Source organism: Euprymna scolopes, chromosome 20, assembly GCF_053919585.1.
Source record: "Euprymna scolopes isolate OS-2025 chromosome 20, ASM5391958v1, whole genome shotgun sequence".
In the NCBI taxonomy this organism is placed as follows: domain Eukaryota; kingdom Metazoa; phylum Mollusca; class Cephalopoda; order Sepiida; family Sepiolidae; genus Euprymna; species Euprymna scolopes.
The window spans coordinates 38,306,066-38,332,872 of record NC_136501.1 but is presented as its reverse complement, the minus strand read 5'-3'; the positions used below and the strand labels follow the sequence as shown (position 1 = coordinate 38,332,872).

At 34.0% G+C, this 26,807-nt stretch overlaps 1 protein-coding gene and 1 pseudogene across 5 annotated transcripts in view; one reads left to right on the top strand and one right to left on the bottom strand.

Moving 5' to 3' along the window:
- Positions 1-26,807, top strand: part of LOC145241395 (uncharacterized) — a 585,324-nt gene that overhangs the window by 331,578 nt on the left and 226,939 nt on the right. The gene's annotated exons all lie outside the window — the stretch shown is intronic.
- On the bottom strand, positions 25,665-25,798 carry LOC145241806 (U2 spliceosomal RNA; annotated as a pseudogene).

The window sequence follows — 26,807 nt, the reverse complement described above, 5'->3', positions numbered from 1 at the left end:
TTATCAAAAATCTCGATTCCAGTAAAGTAACTAGTCCCAATGGCATTCCAATTCTAATGCTCAAAAAGCTTCAACCAGAACTACCCCCCCCCATATTTACAAAGCTGTTTAAACGTTGTCTTAAGGAGAAATGCTTCCCAACACCCTGAAAAACCTCATTAAAAATTCAGATAATTGGTCATTTCCCTCTCAGTACAGGGTAATCAGTCTCCTGTGCATTATGAGTAATTTACTGGAATCTGCATCAAACAGAAGTGGTCAACCACCTTAGCAAAAATAACCTACTCAGTAACATACAATATGTTTTTTGTTTTGCCAAATCTACAGCTGATATGTGTGTGTATATATATATATGTATATATGTATATACACATACTTATATACACACATGTGTATATATATATGTATGCATATATATATACACATGTGTATATACATGCATGTATGTATACATGTGCAGCATAATCGCATTGACACACCGATTCTTGTGAGATCACCGAAGTTGAGCCTGGCTAGTACCAGATGGGTGACCACTTGGGAATTCTAGGTGCTGTATGTGCTTTCTGCTTATCTCGGCATTGTTTCCAGTCGTTCTGAACCCCCACTTGCCACTGGTATTCAGCAATGTCGACTCAAGAGAGATGTGATTGGAAATCGCACAACTCTTGCACAGGCACCCTTACCCTGGGTATCCATAGTCTGTCAAGACTGAAGGAAGCCTTTTTCTTTTATGTATACACACATATATATACTATATATACACACAGGCAAAAACATGCGCACACATACATATACATATATATATGTATATACACACACATACACACACATACATATATATATATATATATATATATATATATATATATATATATATTACTTAGTTATATTTTTTGGAAAAAAGTGCTGTATAATAAGGAAAATAATCTGGAAATAAGAGCATATTATTTATAGAAAGTTTAGATTAGAAAAGTCATCGGCACTGATTTCAAGCCTAATAATAGGGGACCGTTTCAGATACCCATATCAAGCTCTCTTCAGCCGATACTCATCTCTATTGAACATATTACCACAGGACTGATTCCCTGCTGACTTTAATATCGTCATCTTCAAGTCTAATATCATCAAATTCCTTTGTTTGCTGTCCTCTTAAGTAATCAAATACTGTCCATTTTTCAAATTGTGTCCAATCCTCTCATAGTATTGTTCATCATCCAACTTGCAATCTCAATAATTCTTATTATTATTTATGATATATTTATTATTATTATTATTATTATTATTATTATTATTATTATTATTATTTAATAACAGATGTTTATTTTCTCTTGGAGATCACAAGTAAGATCTGCTTTTTCCTAAATTGAATAACAGATTTGCAAACTGGTAGTTTTGCCTGATTAAATCGAAATACATGAGTTCCATTGACACAATCTTTTACTGAGAGCTTCAAGGACCCAACCTGCCTGGAGAGGTATGCTGGCTTAACTGTCCAGCAACTTGCTAGAAAACCAATTGACTGTCTTAAACGCCCAACCCCTACCCCTCTGCCTAGGGAGGGCTGTCTCTGAACGCCTGTCCTTCTCATCTCCTGAAATAAATCTTTTCACCACTTACTGATTCTGGACTTTGTTAATGGTCACTGCTCGACTACCCAGAAATTGACCACTTAAGATATCCACCAAAGACAAAACCCAGACAGTTTCATTCATAGGAGCTTATTTTCAGAGAGTGCGATCCCAGCATGAGTTTCCCATTCAATGAGCTATTTATTTTTTCAAATAAAGAAAATATCTCCTGGGTGGTTGAACTCCAGCCAGAGATATTTTCAGTTCTTTGTGCCACCCCCTCTCTTCCTTTGGTCAAACATCTATCACATACAACGTCAGCTATTGATATGCACCACAAGAATCTACTATCATATCATATATGAAGTCCTGTTGTCATATTTGGACTGGTGAATCTGTGTCACATTTGAACGTTCTTGATAAATTGCAAAAACATATCTGCAATTTGATTGAATCCACACTTTCTTCATTTAAACTTCTCTCTCACAGACGTGATGTTGCTAGTCTCAGTCTTTTCTACAAACGCTATTATAGCATATCTTCCTCACAATTGTCTGATCTATTCCCTGTTTCCTTTTGTTTCAGCTCGTTTGGTGTGGAGGTCTCCATCAATCCGTTGTTGTAATACCTCATTGTAATAAGAATTCCTATTCCAGTAGCTCCTTTCCAAGGTTGTGGAACTCTTTTCCTGCTCACTGTTTTCTTTTTACCTACAGCCTTGGCATTTTCAAGACTAAGGTCAATAAGCAACTCCTGTCTTTGCAATAATCAGTTTTCATTTTTGTTAGCTTCTTACATCAAGTGTCTTCATGCCTTGTCTCGAGTGATTTCCATAAAAGAAAATCTTTCCAATAGGATAATAATTAAAACTGATGATAATGATTAGTAGCGATGCATCCTCTACAAGAGAAAGCATCTGTGACTTTTCAGTTTATCTAAATAAATGAATAAACTTTGATTTGACTTTGATCTGAAACTCTGGTTTGATTTTATCTATTCATATCAAACCTTTACATACGTCAAAACCAGTCAAAATAAGTAATGATGAAGAACCGTACATCAAAATCTGTTGCCAAGGCCGCTGGAAAAATGGTGGGATCTTTCTATCGATCCGGTAAATATCCCACTGCTGATGCTATTCTCTATCTATATAAGAGCCAGGTACGTCCAAGGATGGAGTACTGTTGCCACATCTGGGCAGGAGCTGCTAGAAAGGACTTGTCCTGCCTTGATAGAGTTCAAAATAGACTTCGTAGCCTCGTAGGAGATGTCCATTTCTCTTCCCTGCAACCTCTATCTCATAGAAGAGATGTTGCGAGTTTGTCTCTGATGTATCGTTATTTTCATGGAAAGTGTTTGACTGAGCTTCAATCTATGGTCCCCCCTCGCCAAACTTTCACAAGAAACGCTCGTCTAGCTGTAAACACTATCAATAATTCCCCCCACTTTTTATCTGTGCCTAAACCTAGACGTAGATTCCATGAACAAAGCTTCTTTCTTAGAACTGCACGCCTGTGGAATTGTCTTCCGTTTTCCTGCTTTCCGGCTGACTACAATATGGTTGTGTTCAAGTCTAATGTAAATAAGTTCTTGATGAGCCATTCCATTATAAGTTATCAAATTTCCCAAATTTTCATTACTAATGATTACTATATTGTCCAATTTCTACTGTACACTCTTTAACCCTTATCCTTGAGTGGCCTCTTGGCCTTGATAATGTGGTGATGCCTATGTAAAAAAAAAAAAAAAGAACCCCCATTGCCCAATCAGTTGGAGAGGACAGCATCCCAGATCAGTTTCTTATGAGTTCTAGTTGCTGGTGAGTTTGATTCTCCATTTGAACTAACATCTACATCTGATGAAGATAAATCTTGAAGTATATTTTCTTTTACTAAAAGGTTACCATTTATTAAGACCCAAAAGCCACTTGAAGATAAGGCTTAATGTGTTTGTTAGGTAGAACATAAAATAACATTATGATGATTGATAACTGTTGTTGTCTCGGTATAATTAATAAAAAGTCTATGTACAAAAGTATCTTACCAAAGTGCACGTCATGATTCTGGAGCCATAACTGCTACTAATCGCTGCCACAATATTTAGATGTAACTATGTGTATTATCTCTGGGTAAGTTCATTTATTCCTGAAATAGGTAAATCAATTTACCCCATACCAAGAATAATAGCTGAAATTGGGTAATGTTGGTGATATCTGTGCTCTCTCTATCCTTGGTACAAGTCTAGAAATACTTTCCATTGCATTTCAAACCCCTTTGGTATGTCACATGTCAGGTCACATACTGATGGACCATAATTATTCAGACTTTTTGTTCAGGTTTGACATCTTTTAGTCAATGTGATCTCTGTGTCTTTTATGCTTCTATCCTACTGATTGTTTCTGCAGTAAATTTCTTGTAAAGGATCTGGCAGGTTTGTTCTCTGCACTGGCAGTTGATGTACATAATCGATCCATCTCAGCTGGCCTTGAGACAAACACAGACTCTCGAATATTCAATAGCTGAATTGTGAGTACCTAGATTGCATCTGTTAGAAAGCTGTGTAACATGATGCTAATCTGATCAGGAAAGGAGCTAGCACAATTCTTCTTGGTTGATTGCCGAGGGAAATACAAGTCGATCTTTGTTGGTGCTCAGCAAGTATGCCTTCAAATGGTTTGATATTTGTCGTTTGGCAGGAATTTTGTATCACTATTTTAGATCCAACTTGTGGTATACATTGCAAATGTGAAAAAAAATCTCAAGGATTTTAGGTCTTCTCTAATGACAGGATATCTCACATTTATTTAATCTTGTGTGATTTCGTTTTGGTAGTTTGTTTTAATCTCTTGTTATCGAACATATTGTTGATTGATTTATCGCATAGGATAGTTCAATACAATGCATTTCTTTCTTTCTACTGCAGTGTACTGTAACACATGTTTACACACGGTACCCACACGTTGTATGCCGCAAAGAATTTCTTTCTTTATATCATAGTTGAGAAATGAAAGTGGATCTCATAAATAGAATCAGGAAAAGATAGTGAACAAAAGACTAGCATTATTACGGCGGATCGGTGGACAGTTGCTCACCACATGAACAACTGAGGTTTTCGTATTATTTGGATTCTTCAGGCTACTGTTCTTGAGTGTCATTTTCACAGCGTTTCGGTCGATATTAACTCTTACCTTCTTCAGCTGTATCTTGTCAAACTCTGGAATTTGGACAGATTTTCAAACGGAACCTTTCATTTACTTAACTGGGGTAGCATGCCCTCACTCCATCAGCTCTGGCTGAATTAATTAGTAATTGTATTTTTCAGTCGCCCACACTAAGAATTGAACCTTCAACCCTCAGGAGAATATCACTTTTACAATTGATTTTTCCAAGTACTCTAACCACTGCGCTATGGGTCCTTGCAAAATGTTGTGAATATCACACTCAAGATGAGAACAGTATTCCGATGAATCCAAATAATACAAATAACCAATCCTCGTTTAAAAAATTGAGAAATGTAACTGTAGTTTTGTTAATACGTTGTAGGTTGTTAACTCAATCAGGTGTGGCGTCTCTTTGTAGCAGTAATAGTAATAGCAGTGGTGACAGTGATGATCATTGTAGTGTGTTAATTTGATCTCTTTCTTTTTGCTGCAGCTGTCTGTATGTCTATTGTGTTGATTTTAGTAGGTGTCGTTTGAGTTGGCTATGTACTGAACCATAGTTATCCTGAGTAAGATCACATGAGATGGCTCACCAATCGCAGTTCTGTTGCTGAACCTGAGAACTCAGCTGAGTTCTCCTTGACGGTTTTGTCCAGGTCTTTAGTTTGCATCACTTTTTTTATGGAAATTGCTTCAAACCAGGCATAAGGACACTTCATGTTAGTAGTTAAATAAAAAAATAATTCAAAGTCAAAAACTAGTCCACGATAAGTGTTAGATGGACAGATTCGCATCTAGAAAATAGCAATTATTCCTCTTTATCAGAAAATCGTTTATAGAAATGTGAGAACTAAAGAGCAAAATAAAGCAATCAACAGTTATAAAGCTAAACTCAAATTCTACTTTCTACTCTGTTTAGCAGAAAAGCAGGGAGGATTACATCATAAAAAAAAGAAGAAAAATCAATCCAACCATTATCATGTTGAGCCTAAGTAGATCCATTATTACATAAAAATAAGATTTATTGATTCCTAAAAATCAATCATTTTTAAAATAAGAGTTGAGAACAGTAAAAGTGGGTGATTCTATTCTGTGTGATGAATAGGGCTAGGACAACAGCATATTCTTTTCATTGTTTTGACTCTCGAGTGTGTATCCGGTGATATCTTATATGCTTTTAAATAGAGTAATGTGGTTCTCGGTTGATTAACTGTGTCTAACTGTGTCAGATATATACCCGAGAGGCAAAACAATGATAAGAATATTCTGTTGGAATAGCCCTAGTGATTAATTATTGAAAATTTTTAATTAGGACTTAATGTGTTTCTCACGGATCAAGATTAAAATCACCAAGATGATTTTATCTCAGTGGTTCCCAATGGTGGAATCAAGAGAGTATTTTAAGGGTCTTACAAAAATATATGTTAATAAATAACAACTTGTCACATTTTTATTCTTAATAATGTTTAGAAGATTTCTGTCATTATTAACCAGCAGAGAGTTACCACTGTCAATCAAGGTAAAAGTCTATCAGACATGTATGTATGTGATGATGTATGGAAGTGAAACCTGACCAGTGAGGGTTGAGGACATGAGGACATGAAGAGAAAATGATACGAGAAAGATATGACGGATGTGTAATGTAAGTTCGAAACACACGCTTAGTTCTCATAACCTCAGAGTCTTCTTGGATATGAAGTTCCATGCTGTTTTTGTGAATCATTTGAATTTTGAAAAACTTAATGTCCCTTCATATACAAGACTCTCTGGGCAGTAAGTTTTTATGTCCCTAGATAAACTAACCCATGCATTTTGTAATTTATTACTTTATTTCTTTAATGTGGTCACTGCTAAGTCCTAAAATATATTGTTTGGTTCTTAACACATTTTATCTAATTTGTTCTATTAATTTTGTGAATCAGTTATCAACAAAGTATAAAAATGTTATTGCTAACCACTAAATAAAAACCTTTTTTTTTACAAGTGAGTCACCACTTATCAAGGCCCGAGGGCAACTCGAGGATAAGGGTAATGAATGTACAGCGGTCACCGGGACAATAGCATAGTAATCGTTAGTAGTGGCAATCTGATATAATTTGATTATTTAAAGGGCCGGCTAAAAAAAAACTTGTTTACATTGGACTTGAAGATGACCATATTGTAGTCAGCTGGAAAACAGGCCGGTGGGACAAAATTCTACAGGCAGGCAGTTCTAGGAAAGAAGCGTTGTTCATGGAATCTGTGTTTAAATTTAGACACAGCTAGAGAATGAGGGAAATCGTTGTTAGCGGTTGTAGTTAGAGGAGATATTTTATGAAAATCAGGCAAGAAGGGGCCATAGATTGAAACTCAGACAAGCATCTGCCATAAAAATAATGATAGAGACAGGCTTTCAACGTCTCTTCTGTGGGAAAGAGATTGGAGAGAAGAGAAAAGGGCTTCACCTACTAGGTTGTGAAGCTGGTTTTGAACACTGTCAAGACAGGACAGAGTGCTCCAAGTAATTCCTGCTCAGATGTAGAAACAGTACTCCATCCTAGAACTTACTTGGCTCTTTTACAGGAAGAGGATATCCATGGGAGTGGTAGAATGATCCAACCATTTCTCTGGCAATCTTGGCAATAGATTTGATGTATGTGTTTCATTCTAGATCAGGAGTGAGGGTTAGTTCCAGAAATTTGTTAAAACATGATTAAAACAAGACGAGAGAGACATTCATTTCAATTTAGACCAGATGAGGGTTGATGATAGAGAGAGAGAAGCTTGATTTTAGATGCTTTAAAATTAACCAGTCACCTTTTTCCAAATTGCACCATGTTTAAGGTTAGAAGAGAGAGAGAGAGAGAGAGAGAGAGAGAGAGAGAGAGAGAGAGAGAGAGAGAGTCAGATAGATCTTGGTTGTTTATTTTGTAAAAAGGATGTGAACATAAAGTTTTTCTTTGTTCTTTTTAACTTGTTTTCATTTCTGTGCCAAATGTTTTAAAATTCATAATATGCTAATAAATATAAACTGAAACAAAAACATTGAAAGAATGGGTGACAGTTCTTGGGTGAGTAGATGCAGAAGAGTTGAAATAGTTGGGTCAGTTGGCATGGGAAGGTCAGGAAAAAACATGGGGGAGGGGGAGTAATAAGGATGGGCTTGAGAGAAAGAGGGATGAATAAAGACCCTGCCAGAGATAGGTTATTTTCAAAGTCAATTTCTAAGAGTCGTCTAGCACATATCGACATGTAAAATGGAAGTTAAACTACTACTACTACTACTACTACTACTACTACTACTACTTATGATGATACAGCAGCAGCAACAACAGTAAATGGTTGGATTTATTGTTATAACTGGGGGGTATCTGCTTGTAAAAAATATTTAAACATATTTTAATTCATGAAGATTTTGTATTATTATCATAAAGGTAATTCTCTATTGAATATTTTATATATATATATATATATATATATATATATATATATATATATATATATATATATATATATATATAGTACTAGTACTGATTTCAATTTTATTTTTTAAATGACTCGAGCCATCAACTAGAATCGAAATCAAAACATTTAATCCTTCAGTCACATTCCCTACCATTTGAGCTGTTGAGAGATAAGAAAGATTTAAAAGTAAACCACTTCAAGCTATGAATGAATTTGCGCATGTGCAAAACTAATAGAAATATATCGGCAAATTTAAATGAACATTTTGCATTTCCAAATATTCTATACGCGTTATTCATCCATCCGTAGATTTTACTCGTTATAAACCATCCTTGGTGAATGATTACTATTTCCTGTTAATTTCAGCGTTATGTGACCAGCAGCTTTGGTTAAATATTTTCATACAGACACACGCACACGCATACATCTACTGTTTTATTTATATGGATTAGGAAGTTAACTGATTTTAGCTTCAAAACCAACAAAGACTGAGAAAATGGTTTTAGTTAATGTTAAATCATATTACAGGTGCCATTTTGCTTCTTCATCGTGATGATTAAAGTTTTAGGAAATCAGGAGGAAATTATTCAATTTGTTAGATTTTCAGCAAAACGATAACATTTTATTAATGAACTCACTAGTTTTGGGGAGGTGAAATTGCACTCAAAATATCGAAGGCAATGACTCACCTCATTAATAAAGCAATTACTGCTGCTGTACAAATTTTTATTCCTGCCAATCACTTTGCCAACTCGGTTGATAAATTTTGCACAAATTCGATAATTATTTTCACTTCGATTTAACTAATAATATTGAATAATTTTAATAGTGGAATCTGTAATTTCCAAATTGATTCTCTGATTTTAGTTCTCAACTTAATTCAAAACAGCTGTTTTAGCTTTACCGGAAGTAGTCATTTTGATTTAAACCTGAGTTATAGAGCCGGAACGTATAAGGTTCCACCTCAACTCATAGGATTCCTCAAATTCTGACTTCAACAGATAGGATTAAAAAAAATTCAACTCTGACTGGTTATTTTATAGTCTACCAATAAAAAGTAGAGATAGAAATTTCTTTATTTTTGTATATATCTTCTATTTATCTCTATTTTTTCTATGTTTTACTCTCTATTCACTATCTATTTATCTATAATATATATATATATATATATATTTTTTTTTTTTTTTAAAGATATGTTTGAAGGCTTATCAATGCAGGAATTATTCAGTGGTTAGAATAGATTAATAAATAAATAATGATAAATAATTCAAGGGATTCAATAGTTCCCAATAAATATTTATTTACCTGATTGTTGACGGCAGCATAGAGAGTTGAAATATATTTGTTACCTCTTGAAAATGGGGGTTGCCTCCAAAAATATTTAAGGAACATACCATCTACAATTAGGTAAATAAATATTTATTGGGAACTATTGAACCCCTTGAATTATTTATCATTATTTATTTATTTATCTATTCCAACCACTGAATAATTCCTGCATTGACAAGCCTTCAAACACACCTTTTATCTGATAAACAATGCTTCAAGCGAACTGACATACTTCTTATATATATATTTTTTCTAGGCTAATGTTCTTATGTTGGGTATATATATATATATATATATATATATATATATATATATATATATATATATATATATATATAACTACTTAATTTACTTACATAAAATTAATATACGAAAGTATAGATTTATGCGTAAACTTTAAGTATTTACTTCAAAAGTGCTCAATACATAGGTAGAGCTAGTTAGCAATTTATAAAATATATATGGCGATTAAGCTACACTGAATATTTCGCGTTTCATCCACTCTAGGACTGAAGCCTGAAGAGTCCTAGAGTGGATGAAACGCGGAATATTCAGTGTAGCTTAATCGCCATATATATTTTATAAATTACTATATATATATATATATATATATATATATATATATATACACTTGTGCCCGATATTATTCATACCCCTCGAATCTTTGAGATTTCTATAAGAATATTGCTCAAACCAGAAGGTAGACAATATTAAAGGGATTTCAAACAATAAATCAAGCATAAGCATTTAATTTAAACTCAACAAATAAATAAATTATGCAAGTTTGAAACATTATACAAAGAAAAACAATAATGGCACTAGTTCAAAATTATTCATACCTCTCTTACTAATAGTCAATAGCATGCCCTTTATTCTTAATAACTGCCTGTAACCGTTTGGGATATTTATCAACAAGGTTTTTACAAGCATCAACACTGATTTCTGACCATTCTTCAATGCAGTAGTTCTCCAAATCCCTCAAATTTCTAGGTTTCCGCTTTTTAACCTCAGTTTTCAATATGTGCCAGAGGTTTTCGATAGGGTTCAGGTCGGGACTCTGGCTAGGCCATTTCAAAACATTAATTTGATTATCCTCAAACCATTTCTTGACTATTTTGGCAGTATGTTTTGGATCATTATCCTGTTGAAGGACCCAGTTTGGTCCTAAATGGAGCTTCTCCGCATCCTGTCTAATGTTTTTCTTGAGTATCTCCAAATATTGCTCCTTCTTCATGGTTCCATCTATCTTGACCAAACTACCTGGACCACTAGCCGAAAAGGAGCCCCAAAACATTAGGCTACCACCACCATGTTTCACCGTGGGTATGGTGTTCTTTGGGTTGTAAGCTTCTCCTTTCTTCCTTCAAACGTAAGAAGCATCCATATGGCCAAACAATTCAATTTTTGTTTCGTCAGTCCACAAAATACTTGAGAAAACGGACTCTGGAGAATTCACATGGGTCCTAGCAAACTTTAGACGTGCTGCAAGGTGTTTTCCGGTGTGCAATGGAGTCCTTCTTGGTCTTCTTCCTTTCAGGCCATTTTCATGCAGAGTCCTTTGCAATGTTTGCCTTGATATTTTTATGCCAGAAGACTCCAGATTTTCTAAAATGTCCTTATTAGTGGTGGTTGGATTTGCATTAACACTTCTTACAATATTCCTGGTGGCTCTAGCAGACAGTTTCCTTTTTCTTCCTCTACCAATCAAGTTGTTTGTTGTGTGGTGGCTCTGGAATTTTTTGATGATGCTCTGTACTGTTGCTGTAGGGACCTCAAATTTCTTGAAAATTGACTTGTAACCTAAACCATCCTTATGTGAATTCACAATTTTAGTCCTAAGATCATTACTAAGCTCTTTTTTCTTCCCCATTCTAATAATTTTTATTCTTTTATTGGTTTTCAGTTGATATCATTTTAATTTCTGAAAAATGCAAAAAACGAAATGAAATTAATCAAAGGTTGTATAAAAGCATTCAAAATAAGAATCAAACAGAAAACAAACAGTCAGAAACTCGATTAATACTGAAAAAATAAGGGGGTATGATTATTTTTGAACATTGCAGATTTTATAAATAGCTGTATATTTCTTTTATTACAAGTATCCCGAGATTTTAAAATGACGAAAATGATCAGAAGAGGTTTATTAAGAATATGTATCAATATGGACGTAAACAATAAATTCTTACAAAAGTTACACCTAATAAACTCAATTTTCAAGGGGGGTATGAATAATATCGGGCACAACTGTATATATATATATAACTTACTCTTTTTCTGATTAGAAGCATGAAGCTCCGAAATACTTTGGTGTAAAGAGTTTTCTTTTTCTTTATTGATTGGATGATCTAATATAAAATTTATTTAACTATTACTTGTGGTCTATTATTTCTCATTTATTTGCTCGTCCTATCCGTGTGGAGCTTTCTGTATCTTGATAAGTTATTCTATAAGGATTTTTTTTTTTTTATCTTCATCTCTTTATTTTATATATATATATATATATATATATATATATATATATATATATATATGAGAGAGAGAGAGAGAAATAATCATCTATAGATAGTGTTTCACTGTATCACAGTTTTTCAGTGTAGGTAGAAAAGCAACTCTCTCAAGCCAGGATCGAAACTCAACTGTCTAGATGACAGTCAATGCTTCTAACAACTTGGCCATCATCTGATTGCTGTTGAGTGTAATATAAACATTAATGCTGACTTTTATGTCTTCTCTACTTAAAGAGTCGCCAGGAAGAGATAAAAATAATCTTTCTCCACAGGGTCATGGGATTTCACTTATTTCAGGTTTACTGAGGTTACCTCTGACCTCCAGGTGTCACTCACACTTTTCTATTCAAATAACAGCTTTCCTTATGTAACCAAACCACATCAGCATCGAAAATATCATTCAAAAAGCATCCAAATCATAGACACAAACAACACAGCGACATACATAATGTTATCATGTCATAAGCTAAATTGAAAATACTCCCCCTCCAAAAAAAAAAATACTACTTTGTTATTAAATGAGATTCTGATAGTTTCTGATTTGTAATGATAAAGGAAATCTTCTTCCTCTCTGCACAATCAGACGAAAAAAAACAATAGACAAAAGGGATAAATTCTAGATGCTTACCTCTTTAAGTATCATTTGAATATGTTCATATTTTTATCTTCTGTCGCAACCAATTCAACCCCCCCCCGCCTCCTCCGCAAAAAAAAAAAAAAAAAAATCCATTACTTTTATAACTGTTAATGGAAATGTTTCATTTGTGAGTGAAAGTTCATATTTATTTGGCTTCCGACAAACAAACAACCCTTGTTTATTAAGTATTATTTGGATATTTCAGACTACTGTTCTCATCTTCAGTGTTTTTTGTTTTTTTCACAACGTTTCGGCCGATGTAATGTCTGACCTTCCTAAGGTGTCAAATTCGAGAATCTTTCTGTTGAACTTGGAAATGAAAAAAAAAAAAAAAAAACAATTTTGCAAAGACCTATGGCGTAACAAATGGAGTACTAGGTAAAACTTCTGGAGATTGAAGGTTCAATCCTCAGTACGGGCAGTTCTGAAATAATAATCGTAGATTATTTAAGTCATAGTTTATAGAATAAGAGCATGCTACTCCCATAAATTAAATAAAGGGTTCCGTTTGAAATTCCGTCACGAGTCTTAAGTTTGGCTGAAAGATTCTTGAGTTCGACAAGATACACCTGAAAAAGGTCGGGGGCCACATCGGCCAAAACGTTGTGAAAATAATAGTCAAGATGAAAACAGTAGTCCAAATAATCCAAAACAATATAAATCTAGTAATAATCTTAAAACGTGTGCTTCTATCCAGAATCTTCAGACATTCTCCTCGAATTGAAATCTCTAGGTGAAACGCATCAGTTGGCCTGGATGAGGATAACAATATGTACTTCTCTCTATCGTTATATATCAATTAGTTCTCATCTATATCAACATCCAACAACCGTGATTCAATTAATCTGCATGTGTGTCTAGTTATGTCCGATAAAACATTGAATCGTTCCTTTTCTTTATAGTTATTGTCGTCTTTGCCATCTCCAAATATCCCAGCCAAATGAAAGGAATGATGTGAATTATATATTCGCCTGTGCTATCATCTTATCTCTTTCCAGTTGCTTTGGTTGTTTTGTTTTACGCCACATCAATCCTTTTTGTGTTATTCCATGCTGAATCCAATCATTTTTGTAAGATTTTATACATCAAGTTCTTAATATTTTCAAACATTTAACAGACAACCACTGTCAACAATTTCCCTTATTCTCTACCTGCGCCTAAAACTAAACGAAAATTCCATGAACAGAGTTTCTTTTCTAGAACTATACGTCTGTGGAACACAATACTGTGGGGCTGCTTCCAAGCTGACTATAACATGGCCGCTTTCAAGTCTAATCTGAACAAGTCCTTGTTCAGCCGTCCTCTTGAATAAACCCATGTTCCACCACTACCAATCATCACGCTGTTGTTTCACTGGTCACCTAAAACTCATTAAGCCTTATCCTCAAGTGGCCCTTGGGTCTTGAAAGGTGGTGAGCACCCCCACCCTCTGAGTAACAAAAAAAATGAGGGCGTTTCATTTTATATATGGATGGTTTGTAGATTAATTTGTTTTGTATGTATTTTGAAAATCAAGATTTTATATTTGATAAATTCTATTTAATCCATAGATAGGACTTTGATAGGTACTATCACTCCTCCAGGTCAGAGTGGACCTGGGAGTAATTCCAACTAAGGAATAACTTCACACTCCCAAAAGTTTCTGTATTGGGATTTCTTACCGGATACACATTATATACCAGATACTTTCTGGAAAAAAAATTCTTTCTTAATATCTGGTTGGTGCAAAAAGTTTTGCTGATTTAAAAAATTTTCTTAAAAATGAAAAACTGTGTGTTTTTTTAATTTGTATTCATAACAATAGCGACCTCTGCTCTCTATAACTTGACTTCGTCTGTCAACGAGTTTATAAATGCCTCTTTTGTAAAATTGTTTAGGTTTTAATGTGAAACATTAATCCAACCCATGTTCAATATCATTTTGTGATGCTAACCTAAAGCATCTAAATGGTTTTGTATTCTTCGAATTAAGTGATAATCCGAGGGTTCTAAGTCAAGAGAATATGTAGGACGAGACAAAATTTCCGAACCAAATTCTCCTAGATCTTTGGTTAGTAATGCTGTGTAAAGACGAGCATTACCCTCATGGAAGATAACTCCTTTTCTGTTCACTAAAGAAGGTAATTTTGGAATCAAAATATGTAAGAATATTGCAGAAAAATATGAATGATACTTTAATAATCTGAAAGAAAAAGTTATAAATTAATCATGGTGATATGTTTGAGTAATAACAAAGTAAATTACAGCGATTTTAAAATGCTTTTTCTACAAACCGGCAAAAACTTTTGCACAGACCTGATGGAATCTTGGAAACTACTGCCAACAAGAGAATTATATAAATGATTCATATGACTTTCTATACAATAGTAATATTATCACAAGAAGGACATCCGATAATCTATTTATCAAGAAGACTGATGAACACTGAATTTAATTACTCATAAATAAAGAACATGTAGCAGTTAGAATAATAATAATGGTAAAATAGAAACACGAAATAAAGAAGAAAATGGAGACAAAAGAATAAGAAAAAGAGACAGAAAAAATATGAAACTTAAAAATACGAAAAGAATCAAGAAAAAGGGTAAAGGTAATTTAGAAAGAATACAAGATCTACTTTGTTTCAGGCAACTCTTCATGCCTAATTAGTATAAGAGTAGCAACGTGTATGTATATAGTTCTCTCTTTAAGAACAAAATTAGAGTCACTAGTGATATAGGGCAAGAAGGAGAAAGAAGCAACCTTAGTAGAAGTTAGTGTCCCCCAATGATGCCGGGTTAAACAGAGCTGAGTGGGAAAAGATAACGAAATACCAAGGTCCTATCTATGACATAAAAAGAAACTGGAATCTGAGGAAGCTCTCCATTATTCTAGTAATTATAGGAGCAACTGGACTCATGAAAAAGAATTTCAAAAACTACCTCGCAAATATACCCGGTGAACCAAGTGCAAGAGAGAGTCAAACACCTGCACTTAATAGGGCATCTAGAATGTAAAAAAGATCTCCCAGTTGAAATATACGAGATGGCCGGTGAATGTCTTGCATCCAGTAGGATGCCTCATCCCTAGCTTGAACAAAAGTATAAAGAAAATCGAAAAGAAAAAGAAGATGGACAGCATTTCACAACAATGTTGTCACCAATAGTATTTCAACCATCTCTTGAGGATTTCGACATGGCTGAGATGTTTCACGGCTAGTGCAAAAACTGAAATAATGGATTTATTTATGGCTACAGCTGGATGTGAGATGTCATCATTAAATTCTGCACTATGGCGTATAACCAGAAATCTGAAAGCATTGACTTTTTAAAAAAAAAAAAAAAGAAGAAAGAATAAGAAAGGTATATAATGCACAAGAAAATGCTGATCATGCTAGGGAGAACGAAGTTCATTTTGCTGAAACAAGAAAGCAACAAACCAATCATAAATTATTTACATCACATACGAAATATAGATATAGTGAATACATACAGTGAATAAATATTTGAAACACTCTGAAAAGACGAACAACCATTTGATGTGGATTTAATTCAATTGAGATTAATTAAAGATATGAGCAATGCATCACACCGATATAAAATAATGCAACAACTACTAATAAAAAATACCTCTTTAAATACCTGCCATGATTTTAAACGACAACTAGCAGGCTGCCCAGCATAAAATACTCATAAATGTTTTGTTTTTTTTCATGCAGAAACTGAGATATGTGCATGCGAGTATTATTTTTATTTCTAAACGGTTCACTTCTTGTAAGTAAAAAAAAAAAATACTCGATCGAAATCAAAACCTAAAGAAACTGGGTCAAGTACGATAACCATTGGGCTAGCTTGACACGTTTTAACAAATATTTTCACACCTATTTATTCTTAACATAATGAATCTGTCATATGAACGATTCATGCACGCACATTCGTGAAACAGTTAGCAAACAGATAAAAATCCGATGACCCCCCCCACGTACCAATTTTTCAATTTGGATCTCCTTAGCAACCCTTTTTTCCGGATAAAAATCGAATTAAAAAGTTTTCCGCATGTCAGGAATTTAAAGTCTGTAGATCAAAAATTCGAGTATATAGGTTGAGAAGTGTCCTCACGCACACATTCTCACTTTTACAGATATATGGATTAATAGAGACAGTCAACCAGTATAAAGGTCAGTTTAACACAAAAATATTTGCCGAAACTTGCATGTTATAAAAGATGAAACAAAAAATGTTTGTATTCTAAACCTGAGCACGAAATACAAATAAAAAATGATCGGCATTTGGAAAGACTTATATAAATTGCTTAAAAGCGAATCATATTCAAGCCGTATGCAGAGGAAAAAAGTTGAAAGAGCTGAAAAGAATGAAACAAATGCAGAAGTCTTTCCATTAAAAAAACTAAAATAAAAAATATGGAGAAAATTGAACGAAAAGAAAAAAAAAAACAAGATGGAACTTTAAAAAAAACAAAAAACATAAAAATGTGAAAAAATTGAACAAAAGAAAAATGATTAGAAGTTAACATCGGTTTGGATATGCAAATTGATACCGGCAGTGCGGTTACACGTACACCAAAAGATTTATGAGAATGTATTAGAAAGCCAACTATTACATGAAAAAGCAATTCATAACGTTGCCAATTTGATAGGTGAGCTATAAAAAAAAACTTTAAGGTACTTTAAATGTTCGTTGGAGTCAGTAGATAAATTTGAGATGATATCTATAATTGAGGTAATTGTCACATTGTGTTAGAAGAACCATGGACTTCTTGGATATGATCTATTTAATATAAATTCTATCAAATTAATTAATGGATAAAGATGAAAAAATTGGAAAGTTGAACTACAAAGTGAGTTCCAAATTCCAAGAAAATGGGACCCCTTTTTATTATGAGATTACTAGCATGTTTTTTTTTTTTCATTAAATGTGGCAAAATTTACAAACATTAATAGAACATAACCATAGCAAGTGGGCATCACCTTTAGGGAAATCAGATGAAGGCATTATAACAAAATTAATGACATAACATTATTTAAGACTATATCTGATCATTTCTTTAAGACTATTGAAGGGTCACATTCTTTGGAAGTGCACATGCTTTGGAAGTGTCAAGGTTTTTATCATATCCTGCACTTAAGAAAGTGTGATAATCAATCAGATAACCAAGTTTTGAGGAATCCAAGGTGTAGTGCAAGGTGAACAGCTGGGAAAGCAGTTCAATCTTATCAGTTACCTAACCCTAACCTAACCTATTATTTACCACACTGTTATAGTTTTTTTTTTTTTTCAGAAATTGCGAGTTCCTAATTTCTGTGACTCAATGTGTTTTTTTTTTATTATTTCAGTATACCTACTTTTAGCTGTGGCTATTTCACCCTTGCAATAATTTCTTGATGCTATAAATTTTTGTCTGTTTGCATTAGACTTATTGTAGTTGAATTAGCAGAATGCGTTTGGCCTATGTGCAATAGCAATAGCAACTGCACAGGTCAAAATGAACCGTTGTGAAGAGTTGAGCTTGCTGTAGAATTTTCATGCACACACATGTGCTTCCTTGATCCATCCAGTTAATTATGACAAATAAACCAACCGCGAAAATTTTGATAAAAAACAAAAGAACAACATTGTGCTAACTACAGATGCAGGGAAACATTTGATATCTGAAATATTATCACAACAAGGACATCCAATATTGCATTTATCAAGAAGACTGACCAACACTGAATTTAATTATGCAAAAATAATGAAAGAAATATAGACAGATAGAATAAATAAGAAAATAGAGACAAAGAGAGTAAAGAAGGCAATATAGACAGTGAATAACAAAGAAAAAGAGACAAAGAATAATAAGATAAAGAGAGAGAAAAATATATAGATGGAAAGAATATTAAAACCATCAGAAGTAAAAGATCTACTTGTTTCAGTAGTGACTAATTTTGACTATTCGTTATAACCAATTAGTATAAGAGTAGGAATTTGTGTGTGCGTGGGTGTGTATAATATATATTTGTAGTCATCGACATACAGTCCTGTTTCGTTGTATCACAACCTCCTTTATCCTACTCACTACGCGCCAGTTTATCCTACGCGCCAGTTTATCGTTACACTAAAAAAAGGCGGGTGGAAGGCTGGAGCACTGAGGTGTTAATTTACAATTATACAGTTTCACGATTCCGATTCCGTGTGGTGTCCCTTTGTGTGTTACATCTGTAGCAGTTTCTATATGTCCGGATTGTGCCTGTAGCTCATGTATGTTAGTCTCCCCATTCAAGAGTTTTCGTTAATATTTCAGTTGTTTTCATTATTGTTATTCGTTGTATCTTCTCCGACATTCCTCTGATTCCAATCTCTCCCATTCTATTTTTTCAAAGTTTTTCAGTATTGTTTCTAGTGCTCATATTATGACTTTCTCCATCTTCTGTACCCCTTTGAGCTCTCTGGCCAGTTTCGTCTATTTGCTCTCCTTCTCTATCTCTTTGATCTTTAGTCTGTGGTCTGCTGGAATGGCAAAATCTACAATCTGGCAGGACTTTTCTTTCTTGTTAACTACTACTACTACTACTACTACTATTATCAGCATCAGTAGTAGCAGTAGTTTAAACTAACGCATCCCATTAAAGCATAAAATGCTATTTACATTTTACAGAATATCAGAGAAAGAATATGAGTTATCTCCCCATGAGTAGAACTCTCCTGTAATAAAACATCAGTACCAATTATAAAAATACATTTTGTAATCATAATAAAAAAAAAAACACTTTGCATGCAATTAAATAAATCATTTATATGAAATCAAACATGGTAAACAAAATAATTACAAAAGGCAAAATAATAAGCTTACTATTTATTGTATTTCTTTAAGTATTTTTTATTATATTCTTACCGTTTTTAAATTTAAATAGAAATACATCATCGTCTCCATTAGTTAACTTGAATATTGGTTTCAATAACGAAGTTGTGTTAAATGTTGTTTCATTAAAAAAAAAACAATAAATAAAATTAAAAAAATAATAATAACTAACAGAACCCGAGGAAATTCCACATAATGAGAAATATGTTTAATCAATAAATATGGTTTCATAAAGCTGATATTTTTCTGGATGGCACAAAAAATTAGTTTTGGGGGCAGAAAAACAAATAACATGCAGCAAACATGTGTTGAACATTCCTATGAAAATATTGTCCATCGTATTTCATGTATAGACTTGACCCAAATGAGATAAAATTAATAAGTACTAATAATTACTCAGAAAGTAATATTTTGTTACGTAGTTCAATACAAGTAATAAAATTACATTGTCAGAGACAATCTTTAATTTAATCCTTCAGCCCAGCACCTTTTGGCGGATAATGTTCTATTTTTTTGCCCTGTTTCTTCTGAATGTCCCCTTTTTTATGTAACGTTTTACTGACTTCTTTCTTTAGTGAAGAACCACTGCACGTCAAAATTACTACGAATTCCCTTTTCACGTCACTACAACAATGATAATATATCATTATAATGATATTCGAAAACGAAACTACACCAAAGGAAGGTCACTCTCATATTCTTATCCAGGATTATCATACTGGATTTTTTAAAGCCAAATTTCACAATTTTTCAAAGCGTAATGTATGGACTAACTAAGAAAGGAACAAACAGGATATTAGATAGATAGATAGATAGATAGATAGATAGTAGTAGTAGTAGTAGTAGTAGTAGTAGTAGTAGTAGTAGTAAATAATGTGCATATGTGGAAAACAACACTATATAATATATTCCAAACTTTGCATGGACAAGCACCAACAAAGAAAAAATTTCTACTGATTTTCACATTTTGTTAGTGACCACCGAAGAACAAAGGTGGTCCAAAAAATAGCCACCATCCAAAACACAAAAAGGACAAAACAAAACATTTGTTCTACTTCCAATTGTTCAAAAAAAATGTAGAACATAGTTTTTTTTGTTTTTTCTCTCAGAAGCCAATACATCATAAAGCTTACTGGCACAAAGGATGGGAGGGAATACATGGTATTTCCTAACAAAGCACAAACAAAAGGCAAAGACATTCTATCACCATCAATTCTTATGAGTATATTTTAAATGCTTGTCTTAGATAATAATAGGCATTCGAAATCAATGTTTCATCTTTCAAATCGTTCTTTAGTCTTTATGATAATTCTGATTTGGCCTACATAATTATGGTTTGCGTTTGGCACAAATTTGGCAGCTGTTTTTTTGTGGTGCTTTGAATAGAAAATAGAATAAGATTATTATGATGCATGACACCACGTGGCCCCATCAATAGTTCACCGCCCAACATTGTTTGTTATGGTTTTCTCATCCATTTTCTGTTCTTATTGTGGGCGTGCCATCGTCTCTTATGCATTGGCGACTGTCGATAGGGGCACATGAGCTCACAAGTATAAAAATAAAATACAACACAGGGAAACATGATGCTTTACATATATATATATATATATATATATATATATATATATATATATATATATATATCTCAGTTGGACTATGGGTGTGTGTTTCCTCATCAATCCTCTACACAGTAAGGCCCACATCTACGTCCTGCCAAGGCTGGGTCAGTCAGTTGCTGTCAGTTCATTTCGATCTCTCAAAGTTTTCCCAACCTTACCCAAGCCACGATGTCTTCAACTGCATCCAACTCACTCTGACTGTACCAACAACTCATTGACTGTAGTAAAAACTCATTGTTTGGGGCAGAAAAACAAATAACATGCAGCAAACATGAGTTTAACATTCCTATATAAATATTGTCCATCGTATTTCATGTCATTAAGCTCAGCTCTGTCGTTGGTCAATCGTTTTTATTTTCGGTTACTCATAGTCACTCTCCAATGTCATAAAACTAAGTATTATCTCTATCCATTGTTCAGTCCTAAGTTAAACCCTACCCTTATTTCTCCTTTGTCTGTGTTAAGAACAATTTCCTGTCTATTGTTTACTCATAAACATTTTCTACTTTTGTCATATATCATTTCTCTGTTCTCTCCCACTTCCTGGGGGCGAAGGCAGGGTCGACTATAGTATCACAGATGTGGGTTATCCTTCTGATACCTGTGTTGCAGAGTTCATTATGTAAGATCTGAGCATATTTTGTACTTGTTATGATGCTGGACATCTAATATATAAAAGACAAAATGTGTTTGTGTGTGCAATTATTTGTATGTCCGGCAAAGGCTTTTTTCAGTGGGGATTCTCGGGGGTGTTCTCGGGGGTTTACCCTTTCTTAGAACTTTTTATATATTCCTTAGATTTTAATATCTCCGATTTACAAAAGGAGGTCGCGTCTACATTTATTTTGATCAACTTATCGGGAGCAGCTTTTCCCCAACATCTTGTGGAGCGTAAAGTTTAACTGGCTTGAAGCCAAAGTTAAATGCGTGCTGTTTGACCTCGTTAAATTTATGCACATGTGTGAACTCATTCACTTAACTTTTTAATTGCTAAATTTAAACGTCTTTCACTTCCTTTTTTGCTGTAATGCAGTGGCTAAAACCTCAGGTTTTCTGCCTTCGCGTCATGGGTCTAACCGGATTGCCTATTAACAATTGTTTTTTCCTCCAGACACACTTCCAACCACCTGGGCAACGCTGGGCATCCACGCTAGTCTAATATATAAAAGGCAAAGTGTGTGTGTGTGTGTGTGTGTTTGTATGTCGTGCAAAAGCATTCAACACACGCAACGGATCCTCACAAGATTGGTATCATTTTGAAGCTTGATCCTTCAGATGACAAATAGCGAAAAATAGGCTCCGAACATTCATTACTTCACTCTCAACTGGACAGCTTTGTACAAAGAGGGGTCGTTTTTTTTTTCAAAATTTTTTGCAAGTCATCATCTCTGTTGGATTGACTATGCCTAATTTCAATGCTCTCAACTTCTGCTTGCACCATGGACGCATCGGCCAAGACGATTTTTTTTTCCTCCTTCGCATCACAGGTTCGAGCCTGCCTGTTTACTACCACATTTTTTTAACAACACTTCTCTCCATCCAGGCTGCTTACTGCTGTTTTGATTTCTCCCCCCCCCCCCCCGCTACTACCACTTTTTTTTTTCGAGGGTTTCTTACTACACCACTTACACACTATCAGGCAACACCGGGTACCCCTGCTAGTTCATGATAAAACATATACTGCGTTTTTTTTCTCTATCAAGTTGATAAGTTACATTGCAATTGCAATACTCAATCATAAACGTTGGTTGGTTGTTTTTGTTTTACGGCATATCAACCCTTTTCAGGTTATTTAATGTGATTTTGAAGAACAATTTTTTAATAGAGTATTTTTTTTTAAAGTCGGTTTCTATTTAACCCATAGTTGGGACCCTAATAGGTACTATCAGTCCGGGTCAGAATGGACCTGGGAGCAATGGCAATTAAGGGGTGGCTCCACACTCCCCAAAACCCGCAAGCTGGGGCCTTACTATCAGATATAGTCTAAGGTCATATCCAGGACCTCAATCGTAAAGTCTTAGATGTATCATGTAGACGTTTAACAAGTAGGTGCAACAACAAATTTGAACAATTCAAATAGTTTGATAAAGGAATAGACATAAGTTAAGTCTAGATTATTCATGTTAAATGTTGAAAATGTTATCTTTTCATTGTTTTTAATTTACCTGATATTATCTGTATTAAACATAAATCTCACAGATTTTTGGTTAATAATATACCAGAAGTGTTGAGAGAGGATCTACTGGAAAAATATTGTGGCCTTTCATGTGGCAGGTGCTTCTGAGAAATTGAATGTTAGTCTTTAGTATAGAAGAATAAATAAAATGTAATACTTGACTTTTGATTTAAATCTTTAATTCTTACTTTATGTTAACAAATGGTAACCGTATCCAGAAATGAAACAAAACAAGACTGAAAATATTGATTTGTGACTACTTGCTCAACTTTATTTACCAAACACAAATTTACATGAATAAATACTTACCGATTAAAGAAAGAAACTTTTATAAACTTATATATATATATAAAAGCGAAAATGTGTGTGTGCATTGTTTCTGTATGTCCGGCAAAGGCTTTTTTCGCCGGGATTCTCGAGGGGAGGGGTACGATTTCTTATAACTTTTTATATGCTATCGAGATCATAATATCTAACACTTACGAAACGACGTTGTAAAAATCTTTTATTTCAGTGACTTTTATCTTACAAAATTTGCGCTGTGAATTCGTGTTTCTCTTTTACTTCTGCTGCTATGGCATAATATTTGACCTAGAAAACCACCTGAGTTTTTAAATGTTTATTTTTGACTCTTTCAAAGTTCATTGCTTTGTGGTGTCATGCTATGTCATCAAACTATTAACCTCAAGGTTGTGGGTTCGAGCCTATCTCCCTCCCAAAACTTTTTTCGCTGTTTATTGATTTATTTGCTTTTTTTTTTACTTTTTTTTTAAATATTTAAACAATGTTATTACTTTTAGTTTCCATCTACCCCCCCAACACACACACACACACACACACACACACACACACACACACACACACCTACAGTTTTAATATTGCAACAGGGTTGTTTTTTTTTAATTTTTATTTTTCAGATTTTTTAAGAAGTTTTAACATCGTTTGTTTTGCATCATGTCCGGGTTTTTTTTGGGGGGAGGGGGGTCATCACGTTCGTGTTTTCTTTTTCAGTTTGTGTTTTTCCGATTTTAAGAAATTTTAACATCGTTCGTTTGCATCACATTCATTTACTGTTTTTTTTATAATATTTAAACGGGGTTATTACTTTGCTTATTATTTTGTTTTGATTTATCCCCCCCAACACACACGCCTCTAAACATCCGAACAACGCCGGGTACCCCCGCTAGTAATATTATAATATAAAAATGTTTTGTCATGAAATTTCGTTTTCTCAACTTTTCATTTACAAATCTCTGTTCATAGTTTTAGTTAGCACTTATTAACTGGTGACCCTTCTATTTCTATAAGTTTTATTTATTTCTATTTTATGTGCGTGCCATCTATATATATAAAAGCCAAAAATCGGTGTGTATGTATGTATGTATGTATGTATGTATGTATGTATGTTTGTTTGTAACGCTAAAACTTTTGAAAGACGGAACCAGAGTTGACAAATTTGGTATCATATTGCACCTTGATCACCCGGATGACAAATATCGAAATTTCACGTCAAACGGACCAGTAGAAAGGGGTCAACTGATCGTTTTTCTCCTAGGGGGGCCCCCAAAAAAACCTGTCATTTTAACGTTATTCAATACGTGTCACGTGACGTGACGTCAGCTCAAACTTTTGACAGACACAACCAAAGTTGACAAATTATGTATCATATTGAACCTTGATCACCCGCATGACAAATATCGAAATTCCACACCAAACGGACCATTAAAAGGGGGTGAACTGATCATTTCTCTCCTAGGGGGGCCCCCCAAAAAACCTGTCATTTTAATGTTAATATTACATAATCCAAAAACGCTTAGTCATGTCACGTGACGTGACGTCAACATCCAGTAATGGCGAACAAATGTAAACAAACACTTTGTTTTACCGATACTTTTGTAATTTCTCTTCTGCTTTGTTCTAGAGATTATTAAACTCCATGACAATGTCTCCAACGTATTTAACTGGTTAAAAATAGTATTTATACAAGAGTTTTAACGAAAAATATCAGGAAAAAATGTACAGGAATAAAAAAAAATTCAGCTTTCAAAATATTCGTCGATAAAAAAACCGATCTTTATATTTACGCTAGCCATTTTGTATATTACCACGTGACCTGCTATCTCTTAAACTGGAGGGGGGGGGGATCCACTTGAATCCAACAAAACCAGTAATTTTTTTTTTCTATTATATATACATCATTTTCTATAAAATTAAGTGTAGACTTTATAATTAAAACAAAAAATGTTATTCATACTAAAAAAAAAAAACGCTTAGTCATGTCACGTGACGTGACGTCAACATCCACTAATGGCGAACAATTGTACCTATTTACTATGCCTCCCCACGGGACAGAGTTAGACACCAGGGTCGTTTTTTAACGTGGAGAAAAGGTACAAAAATAAAAATTGTCTCAGTCGTGGAGGATTTCTCCTCCACCGAAAGAGAACAAGAAATAGAAGTGCAGCATCTGAAGAACAGATACTACACTTTGATCTTGACCAAAAGGCCAAGAATGCGAACAATTGTAAATAACAACTTTTTTCACAAAACCAACACCGTCTTTCTTTTTTTTCTCTCTCTTTCTCTCTCTCACCCACTTACTCTTCCCTCTCTCTCACCCTCTTTCTCTTGACGTCACACCACTGTTAAACTGTGGGGGGGGAACACATTCCCAGGCATTATCTCCTATAGATGCACATTTTATTAGAAATTCAGCTTTCAAAATATTAGACGATAATAAAAATATAAAACCAACACCCTCTTTCTCTTTTCTCTCTCTCTCACCAACTTACTCTTCTCTCTCTCTCACCCTCTTTCTCTTGACCTCCTACTACTGTTAAACTGTGTGTGTGTGTGGGGGGGGAAGAGGCAGCTTGAAAACCAACAAAAACAGTGCACAGTTTCCCAAGCATTTGGGGTGGGAAGGGGGGGGAAGAAGCCGAGCGCACAGTTTCGTGTGAGAGAGAGAGAACAATTCTCAACCTATATACTCAACAAATTTTTTATCTACAGATTTGAAAGTTTGTATATAGGGTATTCAGACATATGGAAATATATCTAGCATAATCTATCTATTATATCTATAAAAGTGAAAATGTGTGTGTGTGTGAGGTAGCCAGAGAGAGAGAGAGAGAGAGAGAGAGAGAGAGAGAGACAACAATTCTCAACCTATATATTCAATACATTTTTTATCTACAGATTTGAAAATTTGTATATAGGGTATTCAGACATATGGAAATATATCTAGCATAATCTATCTATTATATCTATAAAAGTGAAAATGTGTGTGTGTGTGTGTGTGCGTAAGAGAGAGAGAGAACAATTCTCAACCTATATACTCAACGTATTTTTATCTACGGATTTTAAACTTTGTATATAGGGTATTCAGACATATAGAAATATATCTAGCATAATCTATACATTATATCTATAAAAGTGAGAATGTGAGTGTGTGAGAGAGAGAGAACAATTCTCAACCTATATATTCAACAAATTTTTTACCTACAGATTTGAAAATTTGTATATTGG